The sequence below is a fragment of the Rattus rattus genome, chromosome 3 (assembly GCF_011064425.1).
Source record: "Rattus rattus isolate New Zealand chromosome 3, Rrattus_CSIRO_v1, whole genome shotgun sequence".
Lineage (NCBI taxonomy): Eukaryota > Metazoa > Chordata > Mammalia > Rodentia > Muridae > Rattus > Rattus rattus.
The window spans coordinates 163,766,188-163,786,108 of NC_046156.1; the positions used below are offsets into that span (position 1 = coordinate 163,766,188).

Consider the following 19,921-nt stretch of genomic DNA (forward strand, 5'->3'; position numbering starts at 1 on the left):
CAGATGCCTTCAACCATGAACTAGTAATCTAATCTATACATAGCACACATTCTGTCATGCAAGGTGCTTATGATAATGAGGTACTTATTAGTGACCAGTTAAGACTAAGGCAGGCTAGAGATGCATTTGAGAGGGAAAGAGCAAATAGTTGGCTTTTTAATTGACTTGTTAATTGGCTTTCCATGGCAACCTGGCCCATGGCCCTGTCAGGTTTTTCACAAGGTTTCTTCTGACTGAAACTGGTTATGGAAAACCTTAGCAGATGGGAATCACAAGAAAGCCAAAGGCTGGAGACAAAGTCAATTGAAGAAAAATAATATCAAAGAAGAGACGGTTTCTTTTGCCTTCTATGTCTTTTTTTTCTTATTTACTCCTTTTGTTTGAAATTATATTATTGCATCACCCATGTGACTATAGCAATGAGAACAATATACACTCTAGTTGTCATAGATCATTTTCTCAAACAGGGAAAGCCTACTCAAATCCAGAACTGTTGAAAATTCATTTCATTCATTTATGTAGAAAAGGTTTGGGGAAGCCACTTTAGAAAGGAGGCAAAAGAATAAAACTTTTGAGAATTCTTTTTCCCTAATTGAATTAGCAGTATGATGCTTCCCCTAGGATCTTTCCCATGGAAGAAATGAAGAACCTGTAGAATTCTCTCTTATTTTTTTTTCCACTCTACCCTGTTCTGCATCCTTTTGCAGGCTTTGAGCATCTTCTGCACATTTTTCGTGATAAGTTTCCTCTCTTATCTGGCTTCTTCCTGCTTCTGAAATATGTCTGCAACTAATTAGTGCTCTGACTGAAGAAAGTAGAAGTCACAGGGTTGGACTCATGTCAAGAGGCCTTTTGTATATTGGGCATAAGAGTGAATGAAAGGTTATCAGTTCTCTTGTCTCCGTTCTCTGTCTTTTTTTTTGTTTGGTTCAACAGCATTGCTTATTATAGATGGGGAAGCTTCTTACCACAGTTATAATGACTTCTGTGATATAGATCATGAGTCCACATCAACTTCTAACCCTTGGAACCTACCACAGGTTCATTTGTACATATTTTTTCGAATTCCCAGCCCAGATGAAATTGCCTCCAAAGGCAATTCTTAATATTCCTTAATTCAAAATACACCACAAGGCATCAGGACATAGTTTAATGTCCATGATTATTTTCCCTTTTGCCATCATGTCACCAACTTTCTCCTTTTCTTTACATGCTTCAAATATAAATTCAGCATTGACTGCCATCTTGAAAACAATTAAATTCGTGAAGCAAGATGAAAGCTCTCCTGGTATTTCACCATGAAGATCAAACCAACTTCAAATTTTATCAAGGTATTTCATAGAAAATGCAATAAGAAACAAGGAGGAAGACACGCCCAACAGTGAAGAGTGGAAAACAAGACACACCTGGTACAGAGGACATTTAAGGAAATTTGGTGAAGGAATAAAAACAGGGTCTTTATGTTTCCTGAAACATCTTCATTCTGCGAATGACAGATGCTAGCTGGAGTAGGCCCTTCGTGAATCTCAGATAAGCTACTGCCCATTTTAATTGAAAGAAAGTGACAGGACTATTATTTTAGAATGTGGCCAATACTTAATCCAGAACTCTTCATGGATATTTTGCACATTTGTTCAAAACCAGGTTTGGAATTGTAAACTCTAATAGATTTCCTTAGTCACATGCTGAAATGGGAACCATCAAAGGGGTCTGCCTTCCTGGCATCATGAAAAACAACCTTGAGACACACTGCCAGTGGTTTTTCTTATTTTTAATAAAAGGAGCATGAGTGTTAGTGCTTTCCAACTCATAAACCTAAACTCTCATAATTCCTACCCAAACATTAGTTTTTCAGAAAACAAATCTTGAGGCATCTTTAATTATGGGTGAATTTCTGAGTGAAGCCATTTTTTTATGTATGTAACATTCTCCGTACTCGCTGATGCACTGGCTGGGTATCATTCAACATGCCTCACCGATAAGCTGATGGGTACACTTCACAGATATTCCAGATTCATACAGTGCAATGTCTCACAACACATAACACCATGGGATCACTGTATGAATCCAAGAATTCCTACCTCGCTTGTGGTTTGCAACTTGAACAGAAGAAACTGTTGACAAAGCTAATTTGGGAGCAACTGCATAGGTTTAAAAAAATGAACAGCAAATTAGAGACAATAACGAAACGTCAAACTGTAATAAATACCTTATTACCATCCCACTCTCTGGAGCCCTAGATGAAGAAGGGACTGTTCTAATCTGCTCTTTCTGGAAATCTGTTGCGATTACAAAGGAAGGCCCTTTATTTGGCTGAAAATGTTTCAACACTGTCATTAGCACTAAAGCTTTATTTTTAGAGGTATGAAGATATAGCATTTATATCAGGAGTCCCATGACCAAAGCTTATCCTCATGATAGTATGGGTGCTAGGATCCCTGATCATCCTGCTTCACAAGTAACTGTTGGAATGTTGAGGTAACGGGCAATATCAGTGCCTCAGTTTACCATGTCACTCTGTCTACGTCACCACAAATCTGTCTATGTGTGAGCCAGTAGAGCATTTGTTGTTGTTGCAGAACCAATTAGAGATCACAGAACAGAGTCATATGGTCAACCATTTGGCAGTATTTGACCTAAGGTCAAAAAATTGTGTTTCTTTTCTCAATGTGTATTGCCTCAGTGCTGCTGTCCTTTGTGAATGACAGCATTGTCTTTCTAAAATAACCTGCTGCTTCTTTTCCACTGATTCATGATGAGTTGCTTGTGCAAATAGCAAACATAGAATAGGGTCTGGGGGTCTTTGCTGATATTGGTGAGCTAAATTATGGTTCCACAGAACCGTCCTCTGCTAGACAGTTTACGTAGCACTAGTACTTTGGGTTTTAGAACTTAATCCAGCTGTGTTACATTTTAAGTAGCTTAATTTGAGCTCCTTATCCACATTAGCCTTCTCTAATGCCGTTTCTAAAAGCTTTTGTCCCATGAATACCAAAAACAGCAAAATAATCAAATGGGCCCATTTCATGATTTGAACAAAGCATAATCTTATTCAGTTCAAAACTCACTGTGGAGAATGGTAAGCCTTCGGTCTTTTCTTGTATATTTGTCATAGTACAGAGGTCAGTGGGAAATACTGTGTGCCATTGAAAGATGCTCTCAGGGAACTTGCCGAGGAATAAAACCACTGAAGCTTCCCCCGCCCCCATTCCTTGGGGAATTGTATTAGCAGGAATAAGCTTGAACTGTATTTCTTCTTCCATGTATGTACCCAGAAACTTGGAGAAATTCATTTAGAGCAAATGATTAAGGTAATTCTATTTGCTAGTAATGTATGTATCTAGGACAGTCTCGATTTCATCACTCCGATAGTGGACTGAAAATGCAGCCCTTCCAATTTGACTCCTCAACAAATTGCTAATATATTTTGTTTTGCTTAGTAGCTATTTCCTGGTTCCTCCTTTTGCTCATTTCCTCCTCCATCTGTATTCATTAGAGTTCAAAAGGAACATCCTGTCTATAACTAAGGAAGGCAGAAGTCGGTGATGAATGTTTTATTTTTGGAGAAAGAAGGCAAAAGAACACTGCTTTCTATTGAGATAAGCTCCTATTTATATACAAACACATGTACATATAGGCAAGATGGCAGTGTGAATCTAACATTACCTTGCAGCTTTAAAAAATCCATTTCTTCCTATGTAATCCTACTGTCAATTCTGACTCGTCCATTTTCCTGCTTCCCTTTTCCCTCTGCTTCTCCCTTCCTTCCTTCCTTCCTTCCTTCCTTCCTTCCTTCCTTCCTTCCTTCCTTCCTTCCTTCCTTCTGATACCAGAAATCATAATAAAATTACTGTTCTGAGAACAGACTGTGTATTTTTTTCTACATTGGCAAAAATGAATGTTCATGGGTAAATGGGATGGGGGGATAATCCTAACAGGGGAATTTTTAGAATGTGTATACATGCATTGATATAGATATGAGAAGGAAAGGAAAGAGAGGTAGAGGCAGAAGCTTATAGAGAGAAAGGGAAGGAGGGCAGAAAGGAAGGAAGGGAAGGGCAGAAGGAAGGTGGGAGGGAGGGAGGAAAGGAGGGAGGGGAGAGGAGGGGGAGGGGAGGGAAAAAAGGAGGGGAGGGAGGGAGGAGAGGAAAGGAGGAGGGAGGGAGGGAGAGGAAAGGAGGGAGGAGGAAAGGAGGAGGGAGGAGGGAGAGTGAAAGGAGGGAGGGAGAGAGGAAAGGAGGGAGGAGGAAAGGAGGAGGGAGGGAGGGATAGAAAGGAGGGAGGAGGAGGACACACAGAGAGAACCAAAGTTTTGTAAATCAATTTGGGAGCAATAGTAAACAGACCCTCTGGGAGTTTCAATGATGCTCTCACCTATTCATCGAGACCCTCAGAACAATGGAGGCGACCAGTGAGTTTATTTAAGAGCAAAAGGGAAGGAAGGAATTTGTGGTGCCCATAAGTTTTTAAGATTTCCATCCGCTACCTTGACAATTAAACTCTAGGCTTTGCTTGGGACTCTACAAAAGTAAATTTGTTTAAGACTTATAAATTCTGTTCCATCCGATTTTCCCCTCGGTCCTCTTTTACTCCAGTATATCTGGGACTCCGTTCATATTAGAAAAAAATAAATATTCAAGTTATGAGTTATTCGAAGAGAAAGCATCCATGATAATGTTCTAGTGGTAAGATGGTATATAGGATTTCCCCCCAAACATGGGATTTTTAGATCAGGAATTTTAGATGCTCCTACCTTGTTTTGGGTTAGAAACCTCAAGGGAAGAAATATTCGGCCATATCCTATTAAACTTTGAAGGAGCTGTATGCATCAGGAAAAATCAGGGAGTGTTATTTTCAGCTATGATGTCATTTGGTCTAAACAACAACAACAACAATAACAAAAAAATATATATATGGACAAAGACATGAACCACACACCTTGGTTTTTTTTCTTTAACCTGGTTGTGATGCACTTAAACAAAACATGACTTCCACAGCAAACAAGAGCAAGCAATTGATGACTCCCAAAACATTGAATGGACATTATTTGTATAGCGACTTCTTTAATGAAGCTCTGCCTTTACTTTGGAAATGAAGTAGAGTGCTCCTCCACAAATAACCAAATAGGGACGGCAACAAGCCAAACTGATACGGAAAGCTGGTGCCTGAGGCTAGAAGATAACACTAAAGAAATAATTTCTCACTTGAAGTTTCCATTCTACTCAATTTATATTTACAGATATGAACTGGTTACATTAGTCTTTCATGAGAATCCTCTGCGGTATGTTTTAAGTGTGAGCCATTATCTCTGACAGGAAGTGGATCTATTTCCTACTTTTATGCATGTAATTTCTCAGAGAAGGAAAGAGGGATTACTGGTGCTTCTTGTTGAGGAGTAGCCCAAAGGCCTTTCAATCTTATCTATGGCCTTGTACGTATGGATATATTTTCTTGATGTTTTTGCTTCAAAATGCACTTCTAAGTTACTTGTTATAAACCAGAAGTAATCAAGGACATAGTTCTATTTCATGCTATTAATTCTGTTTTAGGTCCATCAGCTACAAAACCCAAAATACTACAGAAGGCAAGAAGCACTCCATGTTTAAGACTTGATGTTCTGAATGTGGTAGTTTTATTAAGTTCAAAGACCATGGCTAGTAAAGCAACTATTTCATGATCTAAATCTCATTCATTAAAACCAGCTCAGAAACGCACGTCTTGTGCATTATTCTTTGTGATCACCAAGTTCTCAAGGCAGCCTTGATCTGTCCTGCCTCAGTGCATTACCTGTGAGCACTCCTGACTTCTCGTGGGCAATGTGGACTGGCCTGAGTTTTAATATTGCTAGTTAAAATTTCATAAGTCCACTTTTCATCAACCTGATTAGATTGAATCTCTTCAAAGACAGACAAAGCCTTTGAGGGAACCTTCAGTAAGCATCTGATAATTGAGAAATTGGTATCAAGTGGCTGAGCTACTGTAAACAGGTATTATCAGATTGCTTCTTCTATCATTGGATCATAGCCAATAAAGTTCTTGGAAGACATGGAACTTTCATATTACATTGACTTGTTTGAAAAATTAATCTCACAAATCCATTGGTGACACTGCCCTGTTCTCCTCTGCTCTCATACACAAAGAAAAAAATTAATATGACTATACTTATTAAAATGTATGAGTAGAAAAAGAACATCATGTTTTTCTGCATGTGCATCTTGGCATTGTTAAATAAACAAATACTTGGCCACATTATGCCAGATACATGGGCGATTCACAGGATGTTGATTCTCATCTTGCCATTTTGACAATGGGTAGGTACTGAATTAGTGGAAAAAGTCTCATTGATGATCAGCTTTGGGAAGTAGTATATTCACAGTTTGAGAGAACCATGCTAAAAATTTTTATTTAAAATATTTTAACTATTAGATTGATTTTAGTTACTTATATTGTTAGTACCAAATTAAGATCATATTAGCTTAGTGAGAGGAAAATAAATATCATAAGTGGGGGGAGGGTTGAAACTGTAACGTTAAGTGTTTAATGAACTTGTTTTAATGAAATAAGCAGAACTATTTAATTCATCATTCTGTTAATAAACTTTATCAAGAACTTTAAACAACTTTCTGAGCACCTAGGAGGTGAAGACAGGGAAATTCTCACAAATTAAATCCCAGTCTGGGCTGCATATTCAGATCCAGGCCAGACACAGGCTGTGGAGCAGAAGTCTTTCTTAAAGAATGAAAGCAATTTAATTAATTTTATAATAGCTTATAAATGAATTTTAGCAATTAACTCCATGAATGAAACTTTATTCCCTATCCCAATATATTAAAATATATATAAATTATTGGGGATAGTTTGGGATCATTTTTTCCCTAGTTTTTAGTCCCTTGGGGAGTTTGAGGTTGCAGTTTATTGACCTATCTTGAACTTTAAAAGGCGTAGACTATTTAACTGAGCAGTGTGAGATTCTCTAGGTGAACACTAGGTTATGTGCTCCCCACATAGAATATCTCCCTCCATATTTTGTCACTAACTTAGTTTCTTGAGCAGTGGAAACCTTTGCTTTTGCTTGAAAATAGAATCAAACTCTTTTCCTGGTAGTTTTGTTATGTAGGGTTGTTAACATTCCTGAACAAGGTACAAATCCTTGTCTAATTTTCCAGTGGGGCAAATAATATATGCTATGTGTTTTTCAGGGTGTGAAAACATCCTGAGAAATGAATATTAATATCTGTGGTTTCCAAACTCTCATATCTGGCTACTGTCTATCCATATATGCTTAGATATTTGGGCAAACATGCGATTTTTTTAAAAAAAACCCACTTGATATCTCATCTTAAATTTAAAAAAATTTGTTTTATAATTACAAGGCCAACTTAGAATAAAAATTTATCATATTACTCCCTCATTCTTTTGCTTCTCTTAAGATTCTGTCATTAAGTTGAATTATCAATAAGCATGAACAATTATTTAATTCCCTGAAGTAAATTAAGCACATTGGAAAGTATACAGATAACGTAATTGAAACATGTGCTATCATATCATATCCAAGTGCAATGAAACCTCTGAGACTTCTTAGCCATTGGGCTACTTTTCATAACTAGATAAACAGTACAGATAGGCAATCTTATACTACATCAAAAGAACTTGTATTGTATTGGGAAAACTGCTACAAATTTATTGATTTCATTTTATTTCCCCAATCAGCGAGGAGAATCTCAGAGTGGTGCTTCATTCTGAGGCAAATAGCCCTTAGAGTCATAAGATGCAGAATCTGGTCTCAGCTGTACCTCTTAGGAGCTGTCTGCCTCTTAATTTCTCCAAACTCCAGTTTCCTTACGCTTAAGACAAAGATGCTGGAGAAGTGATCGCCAGGATTTCTTTCTACAGACAAGTTCTATGATGCCCGCATTTTCTCCCTGACTTAACAAGATCGCGTTGATGTTTATGGAGGCACAATGCTTATTGGGAGGTCACATTTGCCCTTTAGAGTCCCCTCTATGAGGGAAAATTCTTGTTGGTTGCATGTTTCAGTTGTGGGCCTTTTTACTCCCACAGTTACTCTTCAATCAGAGCTGCATGGCAGTGCCGGGGAGGGGTCACCACTTGCAGGTGGTCAAACACTCAGGAATGGTGTTCTGTGACATAGGCCATATAGTAAAATAGACTTGTGTGTTGTTATCTTTTTAACTGGACTTTATAGACTGCCTATATACATGATAAAGAGAACATAATATATATTGCCACAAACATGTTCTTAAAAGTAATATATTAGTGTCTGCCCTATCCATAGGTTATAATTATTCTTTTATTATTTTAAAAACCAAATTTTATTTATTAAGAGTCTAGAAAATAACTATTTAGTGGAAATTTATTTAAAATATGGCACAAACAAAAAGAACTCAGACCAGAACTCAAATTCTAATTTTACGAATTCTTAACTTCTCTAAGCTTATGTTTTTTCACTGGGAAAATGGAGACTGTGGCCTTGCTTCTCATGGAAACTGTGTTGCAGTGAGCATTCTGTTGTGGTTACTGTGGCAACAGAGACCAAATAATATAATAAAAATATTCTTCTAGAATACTTATCAAAGTAGGGAGAAGAATGTGCTTGCCTATTTTTTTCCAGTCGTAATATTCCGCCAAAGAGGGGGATTCTGATGGGTATTAAGCTCATTAAGATTTAGCTTTCTCTATGGAATAATCTGGTTTGAAACTGTATCAATAAACTCTGTTTACAATGAAACAAATTACCTCTCAAACTATGGTAAATATTAGAGTTTGACCTTTCACAATGCAGGAATGCTAATTTCCAGGTTTCCATTTGGAAACACAGTAGCTTAGCATATAATTAAAATATGTAATTTTGTTGGATTTTTTGTTTAAAAAAAAAGGCTCTGTGAAAAATTATGAAACAATGTATTTGTAACACTTGAGATGATTTTTATGAATTAGAAAAATTGAGATTCACATTAGAAAGATAAGAATCTGAAAGAACATTTATTTTTTTTCCTTTGTGCCCCAAGAAAGGGTTCTGCCCTGTAAATTCAAAAGAACCATGCTAGAATTACTAAAACTGATCATCTAGACACGGAAATCAAGCTGAAAAGCAATCTTGAATCAGAAACCAAAGACTTTTTTATTTATATAAGCAAATTTTGAAGAGAATATTCTATCACATGACATTCAGTAATCAGAAATGGAAAGTGAGTTTCATTTCGTTTGTGAACAGTCTTTAAAGACTGAACAAGCTGACTATTCTTTCCCATCAAGGAGAAAATTTAGATTTTTTTTCTAGAATATTCATGACATACTATCTTCCATTGTGGTATTTTAATTACCAGGAGGCAATTTCTTAGTAGGAAAGATTTAAGACAGGAGTTGGAAACTAGATTTTATCTGGAATTTCACCTTTGCTTCATATGTAAGATGAAGTAGGAAGTTGTTCTTTAAATATATTAATTGCACTACTCTTAATATAATAGTTTGGTTCTAAAGACCCACCGAGATGGAAACTGCTACTGGAAAAATGTTGGTGAACCTTCATTAAACACCTGTCTAAGGGAATATGGAGTGAAAATTGAGTGGAAATAACAATACAGGGCCGTTTTGTATAATCATTGCTAGTGATCCCAGGGAAATCTTGAAATAGTGCTATTGCTTTCCCTAGCAAGGGTCTATAGAAGATCCCAAAGCTCTTCAGGAGAAACTCCCTTGGAGGTAATCTTGCAATCTTCACAGATACCACTCTATTTCTGAGAAATGCCCCATCATTCAGCTGAAGGGAGAGATGAGTTTAATGTCATAGTAGGAGCTCTGTCCTTGGGATGGCACAGTTAACTGTGTTTTGCTGTAAGCAACTCTTCCAAGAGATACAAAGATTGGTTCATTCTCATACAGCACATGTAAGCATCTTTCATAATTTGCATAGCTCGCACACTGCTTTGTGTTCTATAATAATCCAACATTTATACACTTCCTCTCTGGTCAGTCCATTAAGGAGTTGTTCGATGGTGGAGGAAGAATGTGCTCTGATAGGACAAAGGTTTGAGATCCTTTTTCCTCAGTTGTCGTGCTTATAAGTTGTGCTGACGGCACCTTTAAGTGCCTGCAAAATAATGTCTATTTTCTTCAAAGTCTGTGGTTCTCTGCACAGAAATGGGTCAATTTGGGAATCAAGGGGTTTCTTAACTACACAGAAAGAGTTCTGGCAGGAGTCAATAAATCCAGTTTTTTTGTCTTTATGTACTCTCTTCTATTTCATTTAATGCTATGAAGTTAGATTGACAGTCCAGCTCATAATTTACTGGGAAAGTTACTTGGTCACTCTGACCTCAAATTTGTAAAGCAGAATTCTGTAGAAAGTTGGAGTATAAGGCCCTACAATTCAAAGCACATATCTTTGTATAATTTTTCCAAAGAAGCAGAATGGTCAGTTGGTCACCTACCTACTGATACTTCAAAAAGATGCACACTTGAAGAAGACTTCAATTGACACACCCTGACAGGAGCTACTGCAGGGTAGGGCTACACAGTAACTTGTTTGAGGGGTCAATATAGGAATTTTAATATTATTTCTATCTAGAAAACAACCTATCCTATAAAGGGAACTAGCAAAGAAGAGATTTTAGCTCACACTTAAAAGTGGATTGGCATTCTAAAATTGACTAGGTAAAGGTTAGAACCTTAAAAGCCAATTTGTTCAAGATGAGCAAATGTGGGAAATATAGATGGGTAAACCTCTCCAATTTTTCTTCTCTTAAGTGGGAGATTCCTCCCCTCTTAACTGGAGTATTTGATTTTATCCAGGATTAAATATACTCTCTTATCATCTGCAAATAGTGATATTTTGACTTCTTCCTTTCCAAATTGTATCCCTTTGACCTCCTTTTGTTGTCTGATTACTCTGGCTAGGACTTCAAGTACTATATTGAATAGGTAAGGAGAAAGTGGGCAGCCTCGTCTAGTCCCTGATTTTAGTAGGGTTGCTTCAAGTTTCTCTCCATCTAGTTTGAAAGGCAGCTATGTCCTAATGTTCATTCAATTTTAGGATAACAACAAAGTTTTCATGAATATGAAATGCTAGTTACACAAATATGAAATGGATCTGTGATGAGGATACTGGGTACACAATAAAATAGTCCCAAAAGGCATTTCACCTGAGATCTTAGCTTTCTTTCTGTAACATCAGCAAACAGTTCAAAATTAATGTAGCACACCATGCAATTTGCCATGTTGCTACACTAGCCTGATCATTTTCCCTCATTATATAAAATCTAATTAGTTAAAGGGCAATTCAATGGAACTTTTATTTGGGGGGATTTAGAAGTATTAAAGCAAAGGCGGAGATATCAAACAGACACTGCAGCTCTCTGAATAGAGCGAACATGATTATTAATAACCCTTGGGTGGGTAAGCGATTAACCTTGTCATTTTCCTTCTCGCCATTCAAGTTTCTACAACAAATCAGCACTGCACAGAAATATTTGGATGCTGAATGGAAAACAACTTTTACAAGGTCTCCAACTGGCATCAAATGTTCTCAAGTATGAAAACATCTCTAGGCTTTCTCAACAGGCTGATGGATCCCTGCAGGTAGCATTTCCCTTGTTTAATAGTCCTGCCAATTAAATCAAATTAGAGATGAATTTTTAACTCTGTGATGAAGGCAATGCTCGTTATGAAAGAAAACAGGAAAATGAGATATTTCCCCTAAGTGAATTGTTATTTCAATTTTAATAATCGGGGCATCGGGGATGAGGAATGCCAAGCCACTGTTGTATGCTTCATATACCATCCTGTCAGTCAGAGGAAAGTTATTTAGGAGAGTAATCTTCAGTGAGGGTTGCAAACCAGTCATATCCCTATTTTGCGTTGTGGATTTTCTTTGGTGTTTATTTAAAAATTTCAAGATTTTAATATGGATTTTCTTGATGTCTAATGTCCTTCTCTGGAGGATATACCTTCCACATCTGACTCATCTGTCATCTGTCTTTGTGGGACATAATAATCACCCTCACAAAGCTACTAAACCTTAGGACGGTTCTTGCCAGCCTAATTATAGTCTTTGTAATATATTGTTTAACATGATTAGTCTTTGGACTGCTGGACTGAGAATTAGAAATGCATGTTAGAAGGTAATGATTGGTTCTCACTATAAGCAAAAACACCCACAAAAAGGCATTTATTAATTTGGATCATCAGCATCAACAAATGTTCACTTAGAAAAATGGTGGACTATGATATGTATATCTCATATAAATTGAGACCTGAGTGTATTGTCATCATGTGAAATTATATAGAAACAATAGTTATGAGGCTCAAATGGCTACAGATCTATTTTGGGATTCATTTATTGCTGACAATACCATGAGTATTTATTTTTTCAGCCATGGGTCAAAGCACATCATAATGACTGGGTTTTAGATCAAGTGCTTTGGGGAAGTTTGAGAACCCTGTTTCCTAGTAGATAGACAGCAGCAGGTACAAACGACCTTAATGGGAAATTTGTTTTCTTCAATATACTTAGTAGATGATCGGAAAGGATAGCCACTCTGTCCATGTATTTGAATCTTAATGCCAAAGTTGACAATATGAGATCTATACTGAAGTCTATTAGAGCTAAATCCCCCAGCCATTGTAAAATAATGGCATATGCATGTAAAACTTATGGTTACATACATCAATAGTCTACATCGATAATATACATCATTCATTTTTTACAAAAACCACTTTGATGATCAGACCCTCTTGGGTGTTTCATCTGCTACAGTGGGATCTTCCTGGGTAGCTGGTGGGATTGTATTCATTGATTCCTTTTTCACAGTGAACAGAAAAGCCCTGGGACATGCCCAGACTTAGCTAAATATCCAAGCAGCTTCCTTGTCCCTGGCTTGTACCTTGAAGCCATGTACCTGTACCAACTGCATCTTCCAGGCCTGTCTGTCAATGAACTACTTAAATGTGAATTCTCACTCTTTGGAGTGGAAAGGAATTTACCAGTGCACACAATAGGCACCATAGAAGGCCACAAAGAAGGAACTTGCTTGTGCCATTAAACACACCTGGAACACACCATTGGAGTTGATGGTGTTATTGTGAATCGCTTTACCTTAAAAGCCAGGCAACAGGCAAGCTTGTCTTTTGTGATATGGGGTGAGCCCTAAATGCTCTTTCACCTTGCTGGTTAGAAACAAAACAAAACAAACAAAATTCCAAAATACCCATTGTACTTTAAGATGAAGAGCCAGAGACATTCAGACTTATAGAATATAATTTTGAGTCACAGGGTTTTTTTTTCCTCACAGGTATTAGTGGTAAAATTTTCTCAGGTTCCTGATCATTAAGATTTCTACATTTTTCCAAGGGCACAGCACAGCATCCTTTCAGGTCACCACTGATTTCAAAAGGTAACTGTGCAGAACAAAATTGGAATTTCCTGATTCAATGCATAAAAGGTCAACATCTGCTGATGCTCAGAGATGGGGGATGGGTGGAGGCGGCCAGATGAGATGTGGAGTGAGCAGATACAGTCAGAGGTCCATGCAACACACATCTGCCTCTCGGAACAGAAACACATACCAGCACCAAAGAACTACTTTTCTATTCATCCATTTCTGAACTTGTGGATATGTCAGATCATGAGAACTGTTCTAGCTCCCTCTGCTCTAAAATTGCCCAACAGCAGTTGTCAAGGCCCAAAAGGAGCATTTTGAGGTACATACATAGGCAAAAGCAAGCACTAAAGTAGAAATACTAGTTTTCCAGAGCTGAATGTTCTCATTGGCATGGCTGTAGTCCCAATACCATGTTTGGAAGATCACAAGGACAGAGCCGCAATTGTCGATTTGTGTTAAAATGGATGCAAATGCTGCTTCTGATTACAGAGCCGCTGATTTTCATGGTATTCAACATGCTTAATGCTTAACAGATAAGTGCCTTGGCCTGTTCACAAGTTTAAGTAAACTGGGATGATTTAGAAATTAGAACAGCTGCCCTTGCATGTATAAGAAGTGGCAAATTTCTTTCCAGATTATCAGAGTAAGGCTTTCAGAAGGGTGTTGGGTTTGGCAATGCTCCAAATGCTGCTATTTACACTGTGACCATATATTGGCACAGCTTTTATGGCAGAAGCCTTTGATGAGTGACCATCATGGGAAATATTCTTCTTTCCATTTATCGTCCATAACTAAGCTTCCCTCCGTATTTTATTTCTAAATCAGTTACTCAGTTGTTGCGCCAAGATTTTTTTTTGCCATGGACATAAAGGGCATGCTGTAAAAACTGTGTAAAATTATGCTTTGAAACAGTATTGGGCTGCATGTTTGTAATGAACATTTTCAGCATGAGTAAGGCTGTACTGATTTAGACAGGAGGGGGGTTTGCAGCCTGAGTCTCTTGGAGTAGCTGGAGAGGCTCAAAGTAAGGATGTTGGAAAAGGATTATCCAGAGACTGGAGGGAAGGTTTCTCCTCAATTGACTGGATATCTGCTAAGAGATTTCTTTAGGAATGTTTAGTCCTATCCTTATACTTTGTATGTATACCCCTTTCTTATCAAAGAGAAAACAAAGGACTCCATAATGAGTGGATCACTGTAATTTAGGAGAGAAGAATTGGTGGTGCACAATCTGTATTTAATTCCTTAGGGTGATTAATAATCATAACCTCTTTCAGGCCTTCACAATACCTACATTTTAGTGCATTAAAATATTTCCTCCCAAGACTCATGATATTTTCCTGAAATTTCAATGAACACACCCAAGCTATTCATGAAGACTCCTTTGCTTATCTCAGATACATTAAAAACCCACACTCGGTCCTACAGAGAGAGTGACATCTTTTGTTGGTTACTAAGTGTAATTAAATAGAATAGTATACACAGATATGAAATGTTTATCTAAGTAATTGATTCTCTGCTTAGGTGGCCGTTATGAATTCAAAGCCATCAGGAAAACTGGCATTGAACATCTTACAGAACAAGTCACCACTTTTATCTGTGTTCCCAGCACACCTGTGCCTACAGCCATCAAGAAACTTGAATACCCACGGCCCATGTTCTATTGCATCAGAAATGGACACAAGAAAAGAGCTCTGAGGAGTTGAACCACAAAGCAAAGCTGGCCTAGGTTTGGTTTGGTGATTGTTTACTTACTACCAATACTGGAAATGCTGGGGATACCTGCAGAGAGAAAACAAAACAAGAAACAAGTGTTAGCTATTACTGTGGAGACATCTTTAATTTATTGTAAAAGTCTTACAAATGTGGCACTTGGTAAGTAAGACCATTAGAAATTGCTACATAAAAATGTACATGAAATCGGTGTATATGTATTTATACACAAGCGCTGGAACCAATTGCACTTAATCTCTTCAGCTCATCAGAATTGAAAAATTAATGTCCACTTTCAATCAGTGGTGCAAGGATGCGTGGTGTCACCAAACACTTTATGCTCATTTACAATATTAACGGATTAATTCTATGTGCCTCAGAGCGGATATTGAGCTAGGCTTTTGTTGGAACCACCCTATTGGATAAACCCCAGGTGCACCTGCGCAAACATAGCTGCACGTGAAGCAGGTCTCTTTCAATGCCTTATGAGGTGCAAGCATTAGCTGCTGAAAAGTCATTTGACAGTTTGTTTGATTCATTTCACATAGTCATCCTTCTCATGCCTCTTTCACCTGTCAGATACATGGATTGAACTCTGTAATAGAAACTTAATTGAGCAGAATAATTCAAGAATGCATTACACTGTTCAAATTGATCATGGATTTACCAATGATTCAGCTTCTCATTGATTCACATTTCAGACTTTGGCCTGGTGTGGTAGAAATGTGGACATGCATTTAGTCTGCATCTCCATTATGAGTCTGCCAAGCACTATAATACTTAGACCTAATGCAGAATCCCAGCAGCCAGAGCATCTAAGTTCGAAGGATGGCTCCAACATCTAAATGCTTACTAAGGGGGGTCTTGGGCAAGTTCCTTATGATCTCAGTGCTCACTTAGTTTCCTATGTCTCTATTTATTGTGACTATTAAATCAGTTGATAGGTGGAAATCATAAAGACCACTATTTCATAAGTAATATTCTTGCAACAGTTACTCTAACCGTCTTGGTTTACTCCTAGAGCAGCAATGTGGTAGACATTATTGATTGAATACTAGAGATTTACCTCTTGACACCAAGTTTATGGTTGCTATATTGGTGACAATGAGATGGGGATCCGGCAGTCCTGTGTGAGGGTTCTGCATTGCTACTATTAACTAGTAAGGTGATTTTTGGCCACTTCAAGCCCCGTCTAGAAAGGGGCCTATCATATCTACTTCAGTGGGTTGCTGTGAGAACGGAATAAGATAACCCTGAAGCATGTTTAACATAGGGTATGTATCCAGTAAGTCAGAGCTGTTAATGAGTTGGCCAGACATGTTTCTCACAGATAGGAATGGTAAGAATTGCTAAGCTTCTATTTTAGCACTAATCTTCAAGCAACCTCCATTTGCTTAATTGAACTGATCACTGGACCTTTCTTTAAGACATCTATCATTGTAGCCTTTTAAATAAAGCTTTATTTTTCTGTGCCCAGGTAAGAAGTGGGAGAATAAGAAATAAAAGATTCTTATAATGCATCGAAAACATTGGACAGTGGAAAGACAGAAATGCCTTTTTGTCTGCACATGTAGAAGGCAGAGGTCCATGTTAGGTGTCTTCCTCTATTCCTTCGAATCATATTTTTTAAGACAGGATTTCTCACTCGCTGGGCAGGTTTGCCAATGAGCCTGTGTAATCTGGCTGTCTCGTCACTGCCCAAGTACTTGGCTTTACAAGTCTTTTGTGTGGGTACTGGGGATCCGAACTCAGATTCTCATGGTTGTGTTTGAACAAATGCCTTACCCACCGAGCCATGTCCTCCGCTCCTCAATGCTTGTAGTTCACAATACTTCAGCTTAATTACTGACCTCTGTTCGATCAAAATCGAAAAACTGAATTTCCATATTTCAACTCTCTCCTACGAACTGAATTTTAAGATGACTGTGATTTCTGCAAGAGGACAGCTAGACTCCAAGCCCAACACTTGAGTCAACTATCTCACCGCAATGTGACATTGCCTCGGTACTGAATCTTTTTTTTTCCCCTTCATTTTTGCAAATTCCCCACTGGGTGAGAAGCGATGGCAGCATCATAATTTCAGTATCAATTGCAGAGGCTCGGAGTTTCCTCATGATTGAAAACTCTTCTCTCATGCAAGGCACTGCTTGCCCGTTGCAATCCATCAAAGAGAATGGAAGTTAGGATAGCAGGGAGAGACTCTTCATGTGTTTTCAAACTTCCACGGAGGCAGAGGGCCATGCATAAATGCAAGGTGAGCTGCTCAGGGAGTTCCACCAGACACAATAATAAACAGGCGTGTACGGCAGCTTACTGCAGCGTTTGCTGCTGTAGAATGCTTCAGAAAGATGCAAAAGGCTTTCTGTTCCTCTGGGGCCTCGAGTGCAGGAGCATCCAGTTCATTCCAAGTACATACACAGTGCCAACCATGACTATTCTAAGATTCTCTTTTCCTCATGAAGATGCTATTACCTAACACTGCATGCTTAGAATTCAGGCTCTTTTTCATTCTGTGTGTTGTAGTTTCTTGAAGTACTGCCAGATGAGTCATGCTTTATTCCATGTCTGTAAAAATGGTAATTGCTCAGAAAAGATTTTTTAAACTGCTCATTTGAATAAAGAGTTTTGAAATTGAATATATCTGAGCACCAAGGGATGCCCATTAATTCATTTCAAAATGTTATTTTCTCCTAATGGTTCCTATTTTAATGTCGAAAGTTCCTTGCTTGGGGTTGTCTGTAGACAGCTGAAGAACTTAGAAAGCCCACTCTAGCCACTGGAAAGGCAGTGTGTTAAGCTGTGAGAAATGGTTTAAGAACTCAAGAAAATGATGCAAGATGGGCTAAGTGTCTTCAGGCTCCATATACCTGAACCAAAGGATCTGATCCCATTCTACAACGGCCACTGCAGTCATGAATGATGGCATGACCAAAACTGTGCTTGGGGCAATTGTCAAGGCAAATATTGGCAGCTTTCTTTTTCTTTGTGTGCCCCATGTAAAGTGGTAACTTTCGTGTACAGAACATTTTCTACCTTTGAAGCTGAACTCATGAATGTTTTCTTCCTTTGTTTTTCGTACTGATGTTGGCTGGTCTCACCGAGATCTCATAGTACTTTGTACAGACCTCCATGATAGATTTTTCTTTTCTGTGACTCAGCTGTGATGTTTCTCTGAGAGCACGGAGGGAGCAAGCCCACCGAACGTTCCTTTATGTTTCTCTCATATTGTCTTGGGACAAGGTATTATACAGTGAAGTTTCACTAAGTGCGAATGTATTGGTTCTGGGATTGAACGTGTGCTTTCACACGTGCTTGGTAAGTGCTTCCACAGGGATGTATTTACAGTCCTCTTTCTACTTTATGCTTGTGATACGGTCTCGTTAAGTTGCTACCCTACAACCCTATCCATGCTCCAGGAAGACCTTTATGCTGTGATTCTCCTGCCTCAGCCTTCCAAATGGCTGAGATTAAAGTTCTGTTAGGAAGAAGTCTTAAATAGACTTAAGAAGTTTTAAATGACAGATTCCTGTCACGATTTTGGCATCCATGAAACTCACTGGGTCAAGCCAAACTTGGTATTTAAGCAGAGAATTTGTCTGGCATTGAGTATCTGGCCTATTTTCTTTCTAGTCTTTTGCTCATCTCTTTTCTTTAAATTCCTTTTTTGAGGCACTTACTTATATTTTTTTCTAAACTACCCATAGACAAATACAGGTTTTGTGGAACTTACAGGACAGAAAATTTAAGAATTCTCTTTAAGAATAAACATATAACCTTAAGGTTTAAAGCTACATACGAAATTGAACATTTTTTTTATTTAGAAGAAGTCCAAGGATGGACCAGAACTTGAGATCCCATCTCTGGAACAACCACAAAGATACTTCAGAAACATACAGATGTTGTACATAATAAAAATACATTAATAAAAAAGGGGAGAGGAAACAACATAAGCTAATTCTCAAAAATATTGGTAAAAGTTTGAGATCTAGAAGGGATTTTAAGACATCATCTATTCAGCCCTTCATTTCACAGACTGGCATAGGGAGCTGCAGACACCAAAGCTGGTCCCTTTACATGCTGTGCTAGAGCTTGTGACACCCAGTCCCTGTCTGAACAGTGTAAACTCATCCTGGGAGAGGCAAACACGGGTGTGGGGGATCTCTAGCGAGAAGCTCTGCAGTAGAGAGGACGATCTCAGCACTGATGCTTCTAGCATTAAAATGTCACTTCACTAAAGAAATGCACACAACTAAACCAGAGAGGCATTATGTCACTGCTTGCAGCAAGAGAAAGAAGGCAGGAAGATGTCGGCAATTGTTCATCCCTTTCTGTTGCCACATATATTCTAATGCTTCTTATAATGGGATTTTGCTGAGGACGGAGACAAGAACATAATAGAATGTTATAGCATGATATTTTCTTCATTTTTGGCTAGCTCTTCCTCTATTAGGCAAATAGCTAAAGGGTATTTACATACTAAGCTTACATAAGTAAACATGGCAGAGATCTAAAAAAAATGCCGAATCTGCAGAAGCAGATTACGGTAGTGCTTAAGCTGTAAGTCCTTTGAGAATCAGTGACAGACAGGTTTGCAGCTTTTCGTCATGGAGGAGGCAACATGATAAGGATTCAGTGTACTTTAGAATGCAAGAAAAAAAATGACCACTGTTGGGATGGATGGTTTGAAAAACCCATCAAGTACGTGAGGAGATTGTCTCCCAGTCAGAATGTAGCCACTGGGAACACTTAGTCCTAAAGCACCATACTTAAGGGGTCAGAAATGGTAAGAAAATATTCTGTGGCTAAGA

At 38.2% G+C, this 19,921-nt stretch overlaps 1 long non-coding RNA gene across 1 annotated transcript; it reads right to left on the reverse strand.

Annotated features, from left to right (window-relative positions):
* Positions 1-1,978: 1,978 nt before the first annotated feature.
* LOC116897110 lies at positions 1,979-15,182 on the reverse strand. Its single transcript, XR_004387397.1, has 3 exons — positions 15,156-15,182; positions 4,754-4,819; positions 1,979-2,141 (listed from the first exon to the last, which is right to left on the reverse strand). It is a non-coding gene; the product is annotated as an uncharacterized LOC116897110 (long non-coding RNA).
* Positions 15,183-19,921: the final 4,739 nt, after the last annotated feature.